The sequence below is a fragment of the Carcharhinus amblyrhynchos genome, chromosome 24 (assembly GCF_965287045.1).
Source record: "Carcharhinus amblyrhynchos chromosome 24, sCarAmb.v2.hapA, whole genome shotgun sequence".
NCBI lineage: Eukaryota > Metazoa > Chordata > Chondrichthyes > Carcharhiniformes > Carcharhinidae > Carcharhinus > Carcharhinus amblyrhynchos.
In genome coordinates, this window is record NC_137347.1 from 42121607 (window position 1) to 42139800 (window position 18194).

Genomic DNA, 18194 nt, shown 5'->3' on the forward strand with positions numbered 1-18194 from the left:
TGCCCTGACTAACTCCACAACACTTGAATAAAAGTCTTGTTGTAAATTGCAGTCTGTCATCTTATGCCCAACACATATGAAATATAGAATCATAGAATCCCTACAGTGCAAAGAAGACCATTCAGCCCATCGAGCCTACACTGGCAATAATCGCACCCACGCCCTATCCCCATAACCTTACATATTTACCTTGTTAATCCCCCTGGCACTAAGGGGCAATTTAGTGTGGCCAATTAATGTAACCTGCATATCTTTGGACTGTGGGAGAAAACTGGAGCACCCAGAGGAAACCCACACAGACATGGGGAGAATGTGAAAACTCCTCACACGCAGTGACCCAAGAACCTGGGTCTCTGGTGCTGCCACCGTGCCGCTATGATTCACTCAGTATGAAAGAAATACTTGAGGGCTTTGTATTTCCTCTATATTCACTGCCAGCGACACATGTAATCAGGGTTGCTATGCAACCTAAACAACTTCAATAGTTTGGACACATGCAAGCCATCCTGGGAGCATAGGAACGTCACAATTGGACATGAAAGTTGTACATTTTCTCTGAGTCACTCACCATTCTGACTTGGAAATATATTGCCCGTTCCTTCATTGCCGTGGGCTCAGAATTCTGGAACTCCCTCCCTAACAGCACTGTGAGTGTACCTACACCACACGGACTGCAGTAGTTCAAGAGGGCAGCTCACTACCACCTGCTCAAGGGCAGTTCAGGATGGGCTGTAAACACTGGCCTAACCAGCGATGTCCATGTTCCATAAATGAATTTTTTTAAAAAGAGGAAGTCAATTTCCATTTGCCGATTGAAATTTTCTGAGTGTTCTCTCATTCTCATTGAGACCTGCTTTTTTTCTATTTTTTCAAATACATTCTGATGTAAATCACATTAGAAATGGAAAAACTTCCATGATAGCAGGTTCTTGAACACAGATATCTAATCTGCATTAACGTTTAAAGTTTATTTATTAGTGTCACAAGTAAGGCTTACATTAACACTGCAATGAAGTTACTATGAAAATCCCCCAGTCACCACACTCCGGCGCCTGTTCGGGTACACTGAGGGAGAATTTAGCATAGCCAATGCACCTAACCAGCAGGTCTTGTGAACTATGGGAGGAAACCGGAGCACCCGGAGGAAACCCACACAGACACAGGGAGAATGAACAAACTCTGCAATGACCGTGACCCAAGCCAGAAATCAAACGTGGGTCCCTGGCTCTGTGAGCGTGCCACTCCTGTAACTAATGATAGTTAAATGAGTTAAAACTTTAAGTTTAATATTTTGAAAAGAAGAGCAAATGGGGCAAGTTAATGCTTTTCTGAGCTGCAGTTGTTTCCTCTGATACGTTCAAGTCTAGATGCGGTAATATTCTAATGAGAGTTGCAGTAATAGAGGAACTTGACAGCGGCAGAATAGATGTATTTGCAGATTTAGCTTTCTGTTACCCCCCATTGAGGAAATGCCAGGGTGGGACCTTGCTGTTTTAAGCCAGATCAATTATACATTAATTCACTGTTATTGTGATTACTGTGCATCATTATCCAAGCTAACTCCTCTCTGCAATTCAAATTTAATTAGTTGCTTGTTTAACAATTGAAGAGACCACTGCTTGAATCTTAGTTTCATGAAGTAACTACTGATTATTTTTGTGGAGTAGAAACAGAGAATCTAATAGGTGATTTTTAATTAGACAGTGACATTCGATGGCCAAATTACTATTAGCAATCTGGGTGAAAGCTGGTTCCAAATCTAACTCTGGGTTATGTTGTTGAAATTACCAAATCTTCCAAATGCATTACTTTCAGCGCTAAGAGCAAACATTATTAGATTAGATTTTCCAGCCAATGAATAGCTGCCTTTTAAAAATAATATCTCATGTCAAGTGTTGCTCAACATGGTATCTTCTTGAGAAAAAGGTGCTGATTGGTTGGCAAATGCGCTCTGATTGGTCAAAGCCTTGCCACTGAGAATGCACCACAGAGCTACAGTCCCCTGATGCTTCTAAGTAAAAAAAAAAGCACAAAGCCTGGACAAGTTCCTTTTACCTGCAGAAGACAGGCCCTGTGAATGAATATATGTAACTTCTAGTGGGTTTGAGTACCTTTGGCTGTTTACAATAGGCAGAGTACTGACTGCAGTAAACCTGCCCTGCTTGCAAAACTCATAATATCAAACATCAAATGTGATTTTGTGATTGGGCAGCACTTGCTGAATAATCCCAAATGTGCCGGAAATTACACTAACCAACAATTTAAGATTATCAGTTGGGTTTGCCAAAATAGCAGAACCCTTAGAAGCATTAGCATACAGTAGGATCTAGATGTACAGGTCCACAATTCTCTGAAAGTGATAACACAAGTGGATAAAGTGGGCAAGAAGGCATCTAGCATGCTTGCCTTCATCAGTGGGGACAAACAGTATAAAAATTGGCAAATCTTGTTGTAGCTGAATAGAATTTTAATTTGGCCACATTTGAAATATTGCATTCAGTTCTGATTACACTACCAGAAGGATGTGGAGGCTTTGGAGAGGATGCAGAAAAGGTTTACCAGGATGCTTCTTGCTTTGGAGGGTATTAACTATGAGGGGAGAATGGACAAACTTGGTTTGTTTCCACTTGAACATTGGAGGCTGAGGGGTGACCTGATAGAAGTTTACAAAGATATTGGAGGATTGGATAGAACGGATAGTCGGAGTCCTTTTCCCAGGATAGAAATGTCAATTACTCAGGAACATAGGTTTAAGGTAAATGGGGAAAAGTTTAAAGGTGATGTGTGAGGCAAGTGTTTTACACAGGGGTGATAAGTGCCCACGTCGCCAGAGGAGGTGGTAGAAGCAGATACTATAGCAATGTTTAAGAGGTACCTTGACAGATACCTGAATAGGCAGGAATAGAGGGATATGGACCACGTAGAGGGAAAAGGTCTTTAGATTAGAAAGGCATCATGTATCAGCGCAGCCTTGGAGGGCTGAAGGGACTGTTCATGTGCTGAACTATTCTTTGTTCTTTGTTACACTTGCTTGAAACTTCTCAAGGTCTACAAAACTCCAGCCCTTCCTTTCCTGCCTCTTCACAGATTTGTTTGAATTCTGCCACAAAAGCAAAATACTGCAAAAAGCTGAAATAAAAGCTGAAAATGTTGGAAACATTCAGCAGATCAGGTAGCACCTGTGGAGAGAGAAATAAAGTTAGCTAGGTCAACGGCATCAGATCTTTCAACTGAATTCTTTTTGCCCCAGAACTTATTTCCTCTTTTGCAATGTAAACTTCTCTTTAAATTTTCCATTATTCCTGGAATCATGCACACTTGCTAACGCTGCAATATATTTACTGCAATTTGAAATATAAGGGTTGAAAAAGGTGGAAGAAGTTGAAAAGTCGCAAATGCTTATTCTTTGTAAGCATTAACGGGCGGGCTAAAGCAATCTTGCGTCTCTCGTTTCACTTTTGTAGTCAATTTAATCCTTGATCCCGTATTTGGGAAGGAATCGAGGTATCTATTATAGGCAGCAGTGTGTTAACACAGCCATATGGTGTAACAAATCATTGACTCCATTTAAGCAATAAAACTGTACTTGTTGTGTAATACAGGGCATGACGTCACAGGATATCAGCACCACCTCTCTGTTCTGGCTGCCTTACATTCAGTTTGTGCCCTTCTTATTGAGCAGAATGGGAGATTGGAAGCAAGAGATTGAATGAAAGAAGCTTTTTACTCTAGCAAGTTGCTGTACTGGTTAGATTGGAGCAGTTCCTGTTTCAAAAAAAAATCCAGAAGGAAAACAGAAACAGTTCAGACCATTATTTCCCCATTTCACTGGTGTTCCAAGACCAGGTCAGACCAGTTTCACTGTTTTTTCATTTTGGGAAGCAATGACAGGGTTTCAGGATTTCTGTTGTTGCTCCTGGAGGTGACTGAAGTCACTTCCCCTGGATAATGTCAATCTGATGTCATCTGCTAATGATTGGTACTCATGCCTCTTATAGGGAGATCAGAAAGACAAGTTTGGACTTTTCTACTCACTCTTTGTGACACAAAGTCTTGATGATCATACCCCCAGACCTCTCTTCATTCAGTTACTCTTTCATCTGAGTGAGTTTGAGAAATATTGTATATGAAAATGAAGGTGACCATTTTCATCATCAGCTCAACTGTCTATTGCACTGTTGACTTTAAAATGATGCAGCCCATCTCTTGTAGAGTCACAGAATGGCAACTGCACAAATGGAGGCTATTCAGCCCATTGTGTCTGTGCCAACTCTCTACAGGAGTAACTCATCCATTAGTTTCATTCACCCACCTTTTCCTTTAGCCCTGTACATTCTTCCTTTTCAGATAAGAATCCAATCCCCTCTTCAATGTCTCACTTGAAGCTGCCTCCAGCACACTCTCAGGCAGTACATTCCAGGCCCCAACCACTCACTGCGTGAAAGAATTTCTCCATTGATTCCTTTGCCAGTTATACTAAATCTGCCCTCTGGTATTCAATCTTTCCACCATTGGGAATAATTTCTCCCAATCTACATTGGCTAGAATCCATATGATTTTGAATAAATCTGTCAAATCTCCTCTCAGCATTTTCTTTTCCAATGAGAACCATCCAACCTTCCCCTGTCCGTGTAATTGAAGTTCCTCATCTCTGGAATCATTCTTATCCTCGCATGCTGTCACTCTGTCCGAACATCTGGGGGGACTGCTGCAATGTGCATCAGAAGTGAATTCAAGCAGAATATGCCGGTGATTTCACCGCACAAAGACAACAACACAGAAACATAGGAAATTAGGGGCAAAAGGAGGACATTTGTTCCTTTGAGCCTGCTCCAACATTCATTATGATCATGGCTGATTATCTAATCAATAGACTAATTCCTCTTTCCCCCCCAATATCCTTTGTTCCATTTAGCCCCAAGAGCTACATCTAATTAAATGGGTGGCGTGGTGGCACAGTGGTTAGCACTGCTGACTCATAGCACCAGAGCCCTGGGTTTGATTCCTGGCTTGGGTCACTGTTGGTGTGGAGTTTGCACATTCTCCCCATGTCTGCATGGGTTTCCTCCGGGTGCTCCAGTTTCTGAAAGGCATGCTGGTTAGGTGCATTGACCCTAACAGGTGCCAAAGTGTGGCGACTAGGGGGATTTCACAGTAACTTCATTGCAGTGTTAATGTAAGCCTTACTTGTGCCTAATAAATAAACTTTACTTTTTGCACTCTCCACTAGTTGCTGCTCTGCTGCAAGATGTTGGAGCATTATATCTCCATTATTCAACATTTTTCTTGTCCTTCCCCCATGGTCAAACAATTCAGATAACTGGATTAAGCAGATAGGACTGACAAACCATATTTTTTTCTTGTTAACCATCTCAAAGTCTTAAAAAAGGGAAAATCTGAATCAAACATTGTAAAATGGATCTTTTATGTTGTAGAAACTTTGACATCCTCATTTCCCACCCAGGATCCAGTTCAAATGCTAACCTATTAGCGACTGTTCTGGGAGTGTGACTATCATGTGGCAGTGTGCTCTGAAAAGAGCTGCAGCAAAATGCAAAATGCCCACAAGCACATCTGGCAACGACAAAGGAAAACCCTACTGCCAATGTCCGTGCAACATCAAACCTTCTGTAGCAAGAATTTGCCATGGTCACCAAGATTGTGGACTTTGGAGCAGGATATGTATATACTGAGCAATACATTGACAAATTTAACCTGGCTTAGCGCGATGATTTACAAAGCAAACAAACAGCTTTCTAATATTGTAACACGGGTATTTGTCTATTTAAACCAAGTGGATTTTATAGTCCTGTATCTCAATATTTTCATTCTCATTCATATCAGATTCAATATTATTGACTGCAATTTAGCAGCCCTGTTAACTACTGCTGCAAACCCTATAATGGCCATTAAATCTCGTAAGAAGCCAAAAATAGGATTGCAGCGGCAAGATTTCTGAACACAATCTTCCTGGGGCCCCCCTTCCAAAGACTCAATCAGGTTCACACTCAGGAAGGGTGCGAGTCTGATTAGCGTGGATTGTAATATATTTAAATATAACTCGCAGCCCTCCACCTTCAACGTATTGCCCCACCCAGCTGGCATCACATCACGCCAATGCGAATCATTATCGGTTTTCAAAAATGGAAACCAGTCTTGACGACCACCGGTGTTGAGGGTGATCATGGAAGAGGTGTTGTTGCCTATCCTTACTGACTGCGGTCTGTGGGTTAGGATGTCTAGAATACAGGTGCAGAAGGAGGAACAAAGCCCCAGAAGTTTGGAGACGAGTCTCTTGGTAGTAATGATGTTAAAGGCTGAACTGTAGTCAATAAATAGGAATCTGACATAGGTGTCTGTTATTTAGGTGTTTCAGGGTTGAGTGCAGGTCCAGGGCATCTGCTGTGGGCCTGTTGTGGTGATAGGCAAACCACAGTGGATCTAGTCAGCCTGGTTTCAGGTCAGGCAGGAACAGTGTAACCTACCGACTGCTGGTTTTTCCTGCAATATCCTTTGACACTTCTGTCAACAAAAATCAGGACACAGGTTCCATGATGTCATGCTGGTGGGGTGGACACTGAATAAGCCTGCCTCACTATCTGCTTAGGCTCCTGTTTTTAATGGACACTGCGATGTAAAACAGAAATAAAATAGAGAAAACCCGCCACTGCAAAATCATCCCCAACCTCCCACCCCATTCTCCCACCACCACCTTGGGAACCACACCCCCCCTCCACCCCCCGTGCAATACGGAATTCTGCCCCTGAACTCTGGGATTCTGACTCCACCGCACTATGGGGCAGTGAGTTCCACAACTTCACCCCCCTCTGCGAGAAATAGTTCCCCCTCATCTCAGTTTTAAATCTACCGCCTCTCAACCTATTCTGGTGACCTCTTATTCTAGATTGTCCCAAAAGGGGAAACATTTGGTCTACCACTACTTAAATATTCAAAGGTTTGCACATATTTGCATACTCAAGCCATACATTTTTAATACACAATATTTACAAGAGTGGGCACAGATCTGTCAAGTTTGACACACACTGCGACATAACACTGCACATTGAAGGGGGTTGAACTGTAGTGGGTTGGGGGTGGGGGGAGGTATAAGGAGACACCATGCATTGGTTTGATATGGTGTGGATTTAGGTCACTGGGGAAGACTAGGACATTCAATGCCCATGATGGAAAAGTGATTAGCTCCCTGTTGGTGGAGACCGTCTGTGATCCTCACCGGTGAGGTCGGAGAGTGCACAAATAAGTGCGCCCGGTCTATTACATCCCAAGCTCACTAATCTAAATAAGCCGATCAATATTTAAATCAGCCTTACGCCCTTCCCGGGTGTGAGACTGATTACATCATCAAAAGTGGCCTGGGAGGATTGTGAACGGCCTGACACTGGGTGTGAGTCACATTTTTAGCCTCCTGTTTAATTTTCCCACCCCGCCAATCTAATCGACTGGCGGACGGATTACACCCTCTGACTTTCCTCCATTCTCTTTATCTTGTCTGCCTCACTTCTCTTTCTTCACTTTTCTGCTCAAACTGTTTCATTCTCCCTTTATCACTTTCAATACTCTTCCCATCTCCTTTCTCTGCACCTTTTTGATTTTGTAACTCGTTAACCCCACAGACACAAACACAACTTACAACTCACAATTCTACCAATAAAGTTTAACTGTCTCAGCCCATCGGCTACCCAAACACCATGTTGATTGGTTCCCACCATATCACAGATTAGTTTCAATTTTGCAGTTTTCCAGCAATGAGTGGTGATATTGTGGGTCTTACTGGGTTATATTTGGCCTGAATTAACTTTACACTAGCTACAGTACCTCAGGAAAAGTTCTCTGTGTCAGGAGTTCCTATCACTTTGGAAACACTTTGCAAGTGTACACAGAATTCACACTGAGACCCAAGGAAGCTGCCACTCTATTGTCGTTCTAAAGGCATACTGCACCGCTGGAGGTTGGGTATTAAACTGAGATCCCATCTGGCTTCTTAGATGGACATAAAGAATCCCATTGCGTTATTTTGAAGAAGAGCAAAGGAGTCCTGCCGGTGTCTGGGCCAATATTTATCATGGAATCACAGAATTGTAGAATCATAGAATCCTTACAGTGCAGAAAGAGGCCATTTGGCCCATCAAGTCTGCATCAACTCCCTGACAGTGTACCTTGCCATGACCCTCCCCCATCATATCCCCACAACCCCACATAATCCCCCTAACCTACACATCTGGAGACAGTGAGGGGCAATTTATCATGGCACATCTTTGGACTGTAGGAGGAACGTGGAACACCCGGAGGAAAACCCATGCAGTCATGGGGAGAACGTGCAAACTCCACACAGACAGTGACCCAAGGCTGGAATGGAACCCGGGTCTTTGAGACAGCAATGTTAATCACTGTGCCAACATGTCACCCTCAACAACATCACAAAAACAGGATACCTGCATATCTCTACATTGCAGTTTGTTGGAGCTGGTTTTGGGCAAACTGAGGGGTTGTGTTTTCAGTGTGTATAATTCAAAAGCACTTTATTCACTGTAAAGCATTTTGGAGTGCCCTGTGATCATAAAAGGTGCTGTATAAATGGAACTCTTTTTTCACTTGGGTGAAAAAGGAAGGGACAACTTACATAATCCTTTGTGCAGAGCGTTCAATAATATGAGTGCATGAAGAGCTAAAGAAGTGTACTCAATGAAAAACAAAGTGAGAAACTGCAAACTAATAATTCATGAGTGGTCAGATAGCTTCAGGATCACTGCCACAAATAAAATCTTCTTTGAACAAAAAGTGCTTTGTTGCTCAAATACACTCCGACATCCACTACCACAAACCAATGCACCATTGACCTAAACAGCTGCCTTCCTGAGGATCAGATGTTAATAAGAACGGCTTTTAGTTGGGTTTCCTCAGATCTGTAAAAGCTAGAAGGAACAAGAATAACCTCCAACTGTGCCATTGACCCATCGACATTGCTTTAATGGTTCATTAACGTAAGGAACAAATTAATAAATATTGTCTCCCTGGACACAGCAATAGTTTTGGGTTCTCTGCTGCTGTAAGCTGCAGTTCAGTTATCCAATGATTGAAATTACAATTTCATAAAGGTAAATTAATACATCCAGAATTCTCCACGCTGAAACTACATTTTTACCGGATAGATTACTGTAATTACATTTTTGAAAGGTGAACTACAGGAAATAATAAACAAAATCATTATAGGTTTATCCTGTATTATAGTTAAATTCAATCTCCATTTAAGATTAAAGAATCCTCATCGTGCCAGAAAGGTTTCTTATGCAAGCTCATCACCATTCTTAATGCAAGGGATTAGCTGAGCAGAAGAGAGTTCCACAGCTCTGTCCCATCCTGTTCACAACCTGTATCTGTAAAGATGTGAGTTTGGTGTGGGGGAGCTGACCTCAGGGTTATGACAAAGTGCAGGTCAGCAGTCGCACATGGTCTAAATCCTGTTGTGAAACATGCCGTTCTAATTGGACTTCAACGTGGGCTCTTAATCCAGAGTAGAGAGACAATTCTGGTCAGCAGACATCGTAATGAGATCCTAATTTATGTTAATTACAATCGCAACATCCAATGGCGGAAAACAGAGCCCGCTACACGGCCAGAATGGTACCACCGTTCATGCCAGCGAGATTTTCCCTTCCCTCCACTGACTTCGCAGCAGTGGGAGTCTGGCGTGAATGGCCAGTAAGGTCACACACCGATGCCTGAAAAGCACAATCATTTTCACTTTTGATGCCATCAGAAAACCTGTTTTGGGCCTTTTTGTAAGATTTGGTTCTCACCATGATGCCCACTGTACTTGAGAACGGAAAACCCCAGCCCAAGTATTTGTTGTATGATGTCTTTAAGAAATAGCAGCATGTCATCATTACAGGGGAACTGTGTCATGTGATTCTACGGTTCTATTTTTCTATGATAAATATTTCATAGAATCCCCACAGTGCAGAAGTAGGCATCGAGTCTTCACTGACTACAATCCCACCCAGGCCCTATTTACCCCGACACGAGAATCAATTTAGCATGGCCAATCAATCTAACCCACACATTTTTAGAATGTGGGAGGAAACCGGAGCACCCGGAGGAAACCCATGCAGACACAGGGAGAATGTGCAAACTCCCCACGGACAGCGACCAAAGGCCAGAATCAAACCCAGGTCCCTGGCGCTGTGAAGCAGCAGTGCTAACCATTATGCCACTATGTTGCCCCAACACTGGCAGAAGTCCTTTGCTCTTCTTCAAAATAATTCAATGATCCTCAGTCTCGGTCTCACTTTGACTTGTAAGCAGAACACAGCACCCACAGCTCTGCTGCTGATATCCTCAAATTTTCTCGAAATATTCTTATGTGCCTAGTCTAAATAAATGAACCCGCAATAAATTTACCCAATCCCTTATGAGTGATTGGTGGCTTTATATCATGAATAAAAACAACGATTGTTAGGAACATCTTGGCTCAGTGGTCACATAGGGAGGAAGCCTTTAATTCAATTTTCTTTTAATTTAGAGATTAACCTTTGGAAACCTTGGAAACGGCATAACATTTCATTTTCACATTTGAAAATTAGTTTCAATGTTGGTAACTTAAATCCATGGTTACGCCAGATGTGTTGAAAATGGCATTAATATAACACAGTGTATAACTCACTGGCAATCGTCATGGATAATTCACAAGACCATGACACTTGCTGTGCTTCCCAATACCTTACAAAAATCATAAAGCAGAAGGATATAGTCACCTTGAAGGGAGAACAGTTTAAATTTACCAGACTAATACCTGGATTTAGAGTGCTAAATATGGGGGAAGATTACACAAAATTACATCTGCCGAAAGTTAAAAAAATAAGTTTTCAAGTTTCAAGTTTTCATGAAAAGGGGAATAGAGAGAGCAGATAGAGAGAAAAGCTCACTGAGAAGTTAAGGAGAAGAGGGGCATTAAATATTACAACCAGGGCTTTCGGAATTAGGAAATACTTCTCCACTTAAAGGCTGCTGGAAGTTTAGAATTCACTTCTGCAAATGGCAACTGATGCTGGATCAAGTGTTACTTTAAACTCTGACATTGATTGATTGTTGTCAACCATCAGACCATAAGACCATAGGATACAGGAGCAGAATTAGGCCACTCAGTCCATCGAGCCTGTTCCGCCATTCAATGATAGCTGATATTTTTCTCATCCCCATTCTCCTGCCTTTTTTCCCATAACCTCTGATCCCCTTATTAATCAAGAATCAGAATTATTAAGGGGCATCAGGCAAAAGTAGAGTAGGTCACAGGGCAGCATGATCTCATTGAATAGCGAAACAAGCTTGAGGAGCTAAATGGGATCTGCCTGTTCCTACGTTCCCCTTTTCTTATTGAAGCTATCCATAAGTCTATCTTCTTGAGGGCCATACACGTCCAAATTCATCATGTGAATTCAATGATCTGTTCATTTATTCATAATGATGACTGAATCATGTGACAGCATTGTTAATTAATGTTAATTAATGGTCAAGAGCCTCAAGTTTTTCAGTTTCCAGATCACCATCAACCTGTCCTGGTCCTCCCATACTGACCCTATAGTTAAGACTGCACACCAATGCCTCCACTTTCTCAGAAGACTGAAGAAATTTGGCATTCAGCTACAACTCTCACCAACTTTTACAGACGCGCTATAGAAAGCATTCTTTCTGGTTGTATCACAGCTTGGTATGGCTCCTGCTCTACCCAAGATAGCAAGGAACTGCAAAGGAACAAAACCCAATCCTTCACTCAAATCAGCCTTCTATCCATTGGCTCCGTCTATACTTCCCACTGCCTTAGAAAAGCAGCCAGCATAATTAAGAACCCCACGCATCCCAGACATTCTTTTTTCCACTTTCTTCTGTTGGGAAAAAGATACAAAAGTCTGTGGTCGCGTACCAACCGACTCAAGAATGGCTTCTTCCCTGATGCCATTAGACTTTTGAATGGATCTACCTCGCACTATGTTGATCTTTCTCTACACCCTAGCTATGACTGTAACGCTACATTCTGCACTCTCTCCTTTCCTTCTACCTGAACGGTATACTTTGTTGGTATAGCATGCAAGAAACAATAGTTTTCACTGTATACTAATACAAGTGACTATAATAAATCAAATCAAATCAAAATCAGAATTTACTGAGCTGTTTTTCTCGAATACTCACATTACATTGATGCATGATTTGTATAATATTATTGAAACTTTCCATAAACAAGCATTAATGTCAATTTATCAATGATGTTTTTCACAAGCAGTCACGACAGATTGTTTTCATTGGTGGTTAGTGTCACTCAGAATCATGTTATGTCTTGGGATTTTTTGAACATTTTGCAACAGAAAGGATTTGAAAATGAATTAAGGTGTTGGCTTTAAAAAAAGGAGATTTGCAGCAGTTTAAAAATATTACAAGTTCAGTCATTTATTGAAAGTGTATCAAAGTCAGACATCAATGCCACTAGCAGGAACAATAGATAATTCAAAGGGGAAATTATCACAGAGGACTGGAATAAAATTCACATCTTAAATGTTTGCGGGTTCAATTTCTGAGATATTGGAGATGTCAGTGTCTGAAGGTAATGGGATCCTGAATGATGCTCAGATTAGATTTGATAAAGGACGCTGTGAGTCAAATCCCATAAAAACTAACAAACTCAGGCCAGTGAGAGGAGTGGGTGATCCAGTTATACTAGAGTGGGTGTCCATGGTAGACGTTGTCTTCGGTGATCACAGGTGAAGGTTCATAGATGATGCAAAATGGAGCCATGCAATGGGAGCAGTGGAGACCGTGGGTGGGATTTACTGTGCAAACCTGGTCACGGCAGTGGGAAGCGGCCCACTGTTTGCCACCAGCAGGATCTTCTGGTCCTACCAGTGTCAACGCGGTTTCCCATTGCATGCGCCTTTCGCTGCCGTGAAGACTGCGCCATGAGTGCGCCATTCGTGGACAGGAAGAATCAGCCGACATGAACAGCCAGCAAGTTCCAGCCTGTCAGTCTGATTTGCAACGCCTCAAATTACAAAGTTACTTTTCAGGAGTGACAGTATGTCAGGTTAGAGCATGATATGCAATATTTCTTGAATAAATGTTGCTGACTTGATGACTCAATTTGGAAAGAGCAGCATTATCACCAGATAAATGACCAGGATGAAACAATTACTGAAAATCTAGCCATTGACAATAAATTCAAATAGATATTATCTAAACTCGCCCAGGATAGGATTTAAAATCTTTCATAGTAAAATATGATCTTGGAACTGCACAGCCTTCACCGTAGTAACTGGAGTTGTTGAAATGAAGACTGTCTATCCAATGCCAGGTAAGAAATTAAATGAAATTCACAGCACAGTAACTGACCATTGGATTCAACAGGTCTATGTCACTGTTTACTGCTCCACATGAGTTTCCTTACATTTCATCTTACCCACAGCACATCCTTTAATCCATTCTGTCTTATGTAAATATCTGGATTCCTTTTCAATGTATCTACACTACTTACCATAGAATCGCTACAGTGCAGAAGGAGGCCATTCGGCCCATCAAGTCTGCACTGACCACAACCCACTCAGGCTCTATCCCCTTAATCCCTATTTATCTTTGCTCGCACCTCCGAAACTAAGGGCCAATTTAGCATGGCCAATCAACCTAACCTGCACATCCTTGGACTGTGGGAGGAAACCGGAGCACCTGGGCGAAACCCATGCAAACATGGGAAGAATGTGCAAACTCCACACAGACAGTAGCCCAAGGCCAGAATCAAACCTGGGTCCCTGGTGCCGTGAGGCAGCAGTGCTAACCATTGTGCCACCATGCTGCCACTTGTCTCAACTATTCTGTGCAGTGGGGTGAGTTCCACATGCTCAAAATTCTGGAGTAAAATACATTCTGCTCAATTTCTTATTTGATTTATCATTGTCTAATAATTTTTGGTCCTCAGTCAGGAGACCCCCACAAGTAAAATATTAACCTCTCTCTGCACACCCTTTCTTAATTGTAAAGACCTCTAATAAGCTTCTACTTAATTCTTAGTTTTCTAAAATTGTAACAGGGCTAGACAGATGAGATGCAGAGAGAACGTCCTCCCTGGTTGAGGAATCTAGAACCAGGGGACACAGTCTCAGCATATGGAGGAGACCATTTAAGAATGAAACGAGGAAAAAAAATCTTCACTAAAATGGTGGTAAACCTGTGAAATTCTCTACTGCAGAAGCTGTGGAGGCCAATACTGAACGTACCCAAGAAAATGATAGACTTTTTAAAAAATTTTAACAGGGAAAAAGAGGATCAACAATGATCATACTGAATGGCAGAACAGGATGGAAGGGCTGTATAGCTTGCTCTGTTCATTCAGCTGAAGGAACTCTTTGGTTGCAAGCAATAAAGTAAAACAAAAACTTACTCCTACAAATAAATCAAAGAAAAATGTTTCATAAAGAAACTTCATCATTCCAAAACTTGAGACTTTACCCTGAGTCATTCCAAGCACCCAAAATTCCCAACATGTTCTAATTTATACTGAGTCAACTGGTCAGCTGATCATCACATCATTCTGTCATTGGTTACATGGTTTACTGGGTCAGCTGATCTTTACAACTTGTTACTATTGGTTACATCAGAACAGGTCCAATGTTATCATTGATTATATTCTAACATGCTCCTAGTTTCTAAGTTTCTATGTTAAAAGAGTCCCAGTGGACCCAACAATGATGAGATCGAGTACAGGAATGAGGTAGAGCATCTGGTGAACTGGTGCGGCAACAATAATCTCTCCCTCAATGTCAACAAAACAAAGGAAATTGTCATCAACCAGGAAGCGTAAAGGAAAACATGCCCCTGTCTAAACCAATGGGGACAAAATAGAAAGGGTCGAGAGCTTCAAGGTTTTAGGTGTCCAGATCACCAGCAACCTATCCTGATCCCCCCATGCTGACACTATAGTTAAGAAAGCTCGCCAACACCTCTACTTTCTCAGCAGACTAAGGAAATTTAGCGTGTCAGCTACGACTCTCACCAACCTGTACAGGCGCACCACAGAAAGCATTCTTTCTGGTTGTTTCACAGCCTGATATGGCTCCTGTTCTGCCCAAGATCACAAGAAACTACAAAAGGCCGTGAATGTAGCCCAATCCATTATGCAAACCAGCCTCCCATCCATTGACTCTGTCTACACGTCCCACTGCCTCGGCAAAGTAGCCAGCATAATTAAGGACCCCATACACCCCAGACATTCTCCCTTCCACCTTCTTCCTTCGGGAAAAAGATACGAGTGTCGGAGATCACGTACCAACCAGCTCAAGAACATCTTCTTCCCTGCTGCTGTCAGAATGGACCTACCTTGCATTAAGTTGACTTTTCTCTACACCCTAGTCATGATTGTAACACTACATTTTCCACTCTCTCATTTCCTTCTCTATGGATGGTATGTTTTGTCTGTATAGCGCAAGAAACCATATTTTTCATTGTATGTTAATACATGTGACAATAAGAAATCAAATCATATCAAATCAAATCAGTAGAAGTGTTTTTGTTTCTTGAATCATTGAAAGTTTGCAGATGTATAAATTTTCTTCGTGGCTAAAGATATGGCAACTAAGGCTTAACCCAAGTTTCCTTTTTTTCTTGCTTTGGACCCATGATCTGTTCCTGTGGTACAATTCAACTACCCAGGTCGAGACAAATGGCTGTCCGTCCTGTATGCAAGTGTTTCCAGGATACTCAATCAAGCAGACCATCACAGAGAAGCCCATCCAACAACTGGAAACACATTTTCTTCAATAACTATCACTTGATGCCAACAGGAGCTGGAACTCTGAAACGAAAACATCTGCATGGAGAGAATAGAGCCAATGTTTTGAGTCTCGATGACCTTTTGTCTTGCTGACAGACCTGCTGAGATTTTCCATCATTTTCTGTTTTTGTTTCAGATTTCAGCATCTGCAGTATTTTGTTATAGAAGCAGGGAATCTGTCCACTGTTTCTTACCCTCTTGAGTCCTGCAGGCAGAGAGAGGTTAAAACACAGCGAGACAGAAGGAGGAAGTAGTTAAGATGCTAACAAATTAACTCAGCAAAAAAACAGTGACTAAATCCGGGCCCATCTGACTCAGTTTCTCACTGAGTCTGACAATTAGCAGCTGAATCTTTGGGAGAAACACAGAAGCATCTTATTTAAGTATAAACTTGTTAATTATTGTATATGCATGCATCAACCGATACACGTTATATAGATTTAATGTGTCACTGAGATCAGAGATTGGAAGATTTTGCCTCAGTGTTAATGGTAGTTATGTGAAAGTGCAAAGAAAACAATTTGTAATATTCTAAAAATTCCTTTAAACAAGACCGAGTTTAAAATACTTGATTTGATTTGATTTGATTTATTATTGTCACATGTACTAACATACAGTGAAAAATATTATTTCTCGCGTGCTGTACAGACAAAACATACTGTTCATAGAGAAGGAAATGAGAGAGTGCAGAATGTAGTGTTACAGTCACAGCGAGGGTGTAGAGAAAGATCAACTTAATACGAGGTAAGTCCATTCAAAAATCTGACAGCAGCAGGGAAGAAGCTGTTCTTGAGTCAGTTGGTATGTGACCTCAGACTTTTGTATCTTTTTCCCAAAGGAAGAAGGTGGAAGAGAGAATGTCTGGGGTGCGTGGGGTTCTTAATTATGCTGGCTGTTTTGCTAACGCAGTGGGCAGTGTAGACAGAGTCAATGGATGGGAGGCTGGTTCGCACGGTAGATTGGGCTACATTCCCGACCTTTTGTAGTTCCTTGTGGTCTTGGCAGAGCAGGAGCCATATCACGCTATGATGCAACCAGAAAGAATGCTTCCTATGTAAAGGTTGGTGAGAGTTGTAGCTGACATGCCAAATTTCCTTAGTCTTCTGAGAAAGTAGAGGCATTGGTTGGCTTCCTTAACTATAGTATCGGCATGGGAGGATCAGACAGGTTGTTGGTGAACTGTACACCTAAAAACTTGAAGCTCTCAACCCTTTCTACTTCATCCCAATTTTGAAAGCAAAATTTTATCTCTAATGATTCTGCAAACTGATACTCAAAAATGTTTTGGAAAATTGCGTGCATGCACACCCTAGTTTTCTGGGGTGCATATCCTGAGGGTATCTGAGACATTGTGAATCCAATTCAGCTGAGAATGAAAAAGTTGCTCTGGGTTGCTGTGAGTTTGAACTGAACAGTAGAAGTGGTACAGTTGGATTGGCGCTATATCATTTACCCAGTCGGTGATCAGGTAGATGCTCCACTGCCTTTCATTTGATAACTATAATTATTAATTATTCATAATCACCTGAAGTCTAGCCAAGTTTGGGGGGGTCTCTCTCATAAATGTTTCGATATACACATGATACCTTCTCGTGATAATCAGTTATTTTTAGTGATTGCAGAATGCATATGTTCGAGTTTTGTCTCTTGCTGGAATTACAGTGTTGAAGTAATTACATAGAAATGTAGAGATTGCTACAAATGCTTCACAAAACAATACTTGGCCAATTCAATACTGTCTGTCCTCAGACAGAGCTGATAAGCAGCCTTGATGCACACAAAACAATTTCATGGCGAACTCGCTGGGGTCTTTTAAAATACTTCTGGATGAGTAAATGGAATTTAATGGGATTGGGGGTTATAGATAGGTCTATAGATTGGTAGGTGTTGATGTGATCGGCGCAACTCGTGGGCCGAAGGGCCTGTTTGTGCTGTAGTGTTCTATGTTCTATGTTCTATGTTCTATGTACACCGCTATAGCCTAGAATGCATTGTTTCCTCCACTTCCTTAGTTGCCAGAGAGAATTGGAGAACATGTCTGTACGTGTCTATTGGACTGGAACATTCAGTCCTGTAGAGAGTGACTTAATTCAGTCATTCAAACAAGTTGGGGTGGCACGGTGGTTAGCACTGCTGCCTCACAGCATCGGGGACCTGTGTTCGATTCCCGGCTTGGGTCACTGTCTGTGTGGAGTTTGCACATTCTTCCCATGTCTGTGTGGGTTTTCTCTGGGTGCTCCGGTTTCCTCCCACTGTCCGAAGATGTGTGGGTCGGTTTGATTGACTATGCTAAATTCCCATTAGTGTCAGGGGACTAGCAGGCTAAATACATGGGGTTATGGGGGATAGGGTCTGGGTGGGATTGTGG